Source organism: Medicago sativa, chromosome 6, assembly GCF_051527215.1.
Source record: "Medicago sativa cultivar Bolivia chromosome 6, Bolivia_mono, whole genome shotgun sequence".
NCBI lineage: Eukaryota > Viridiplantae > Streptophyta > Magnoliopsida > Fabales > Fabaceae > Medicago > Medicago sativa.
This window is the reverse complement of record NC_140754.1, coordinates 16,870,644-16,872,536: the sequence shown is the minus strand read 5'-3', so window position 1 is coordinate 16,872,536 and position 1,893 is coordinate 16,870,644. Positions and strand designations below refer to the sequence as shown.

The 1,893-nt window shown below is 35.1% G+C and overlaps 1 pseudogene; it reads left to right on the top strand.

The window, feature by feature from the left end:
* Positions 1 to 282: 282 nt before the first annotated feature.
* LOC146913270 (F-box/FBD/LRR-repeat protein At5g56420-like) lies at positions 283 to 1,656 on the top strand (annotated as a pseudogene).
* The last annotated feature ends 237 nt before the right edge of the window (positions 1,657 to 1,893 follow it).

The window sequence follows — 1,893 nt, the reverse complement described above, 5'->3', positions numbered from 1 at the left end:
ATATATATTAAAAATTGGGCCTTTTAATATAAATATCCCGACTTGGAGATTAGCATTCAAGATTTGCAGCTATGAAGAAACGGAAGGAACAATTCATTCAGGTTCACTAATTTTTCTTCATAATTTCTACACACCGATTGGGTTCTCAAAGTTTCACTACACTCCGTTTGTTGTTTTTTTTTTTATTTGATTAGACCCTAACTAGCGTCAAACTGCTGGAGCGTCAAACTTCTTGATCATTCAGTTAAAGGGATTATTAAACTAACACAAATTCGGGTTTACATGCAGGATGCACCTTTCAACAGTGGAAACAGTTTAGTCGATAGAATCAGCAATTTACCAGATGATTTATTGTGTCACATACTCTCTTTTCTTCAGACGAAACAAGCTTTCACTACAACCATTCTTTCCAAGCGGTGGACCACACTCTTCTATTCAGTCCCTGTTCTTGACTTCAACAATGAAATTTTCAAAGACCTTGAAAACCTTTCATCGTTTTGGTCGTTTTGTCGATACTATCATGCTATCACCTCTTTCAAGTATCAAATCCCTCAAATCATTTCGCCTCAACTATTGGTTTGGAAATCGCATGCAATGTCATCATAGAATCTTCAACAAAGGCTTTGCCTCCTGGCTTGAAGTCATTAAACAGCGTCGTGTTGAGGAAATTCATCTTAATATGTATTTCCACACCTTGAATCCCATTATTTTCATCTTTAGAACCCTTGTTGTTCTCAAACTTGAGCGGTTACAATTGATACTTCGTGTGTTGATCTGCCATCGCTCAAAACCTTACATTTGAAAATTGTTTGTTTTCAAAATGGGAATGATTACATCATTTTTCTTTCTGCTTGTCCTATCCTACAAGATTTACATGCTGAATATATCTATATAGTTAGTGATAAGATTTTTGTTGAAAAAAGTTCACAAGAGGCAGAAGGGTTTAAATCCTTCACCTTATCTAAGTTGGTTAGAGCGAGTATCAGTTCAACGGATGATCTGTTTAACGGTATTGATAATGTCAAATTTCTACCCATAATCACAGGATTCAAAACCAGACCTCTAGAGGCTTCTTTCAAAGTCATTCCATTGTTCCGAAACTTAACTCATTGTGAACTATTGTTTGGTTTAGGCTCATTAAATTGCTGGAACGGTGTAATAGAACTCCTCCGCTGTTGTCCCGGGCTTGAAATTCTATTTATCAAAAAGGTTTGTTGAGTTGTATGTTTGTTACTTTGTTTGCACGTTTTTTTCTCTCACTTACTTTGATAAACGTTTTTCTTATCTTTTTGACAGTGGACAATGACCAGCTCATCCAAGGAAAAGGAAATGCCCAACTTTCGGTCTCGAATGTGTTTCGTCTCACCTCAAATCATGTACTATTTCAAACTTTCAAGGCTCGACAAATGATCTTCGATTTGCAACATATATTTTACAAAATGCGAGCCTTTTACAAGACATGTCAATCGGTGTTACTACTACTAGACAGCTTTTGGAAAAAAGCAGGATTATAGAAGAATTGTCCTCTTGTCCAAGGATATCTCTAGGATGTAAACCTTCATTTGAAGTTAAGTATAGTTACTAGAATTATCAATGTTTCTAGTTTCTATATAGGCTTGTTTATTGTCACAGTCGTTTGATTGTACTTGTTACTGGAATTTGTTGGCACTATTGAGGAGCTTTTGGTTTGATTCAATATAGACCACACTAGATGTTATGTAATAAAATTCATTGTGTTTGATATCTTTGGTTGAGCATCCATTTTAGATTATCACAAACTTCTATAGTTAAGAAGACTGAACAGTTTGGCCTAAAACATCTATCTATCTACTTACTATATATTAAATATCAATCCCTATAATTTTACCATTTTGCCCTTATGAGGGGCATTTT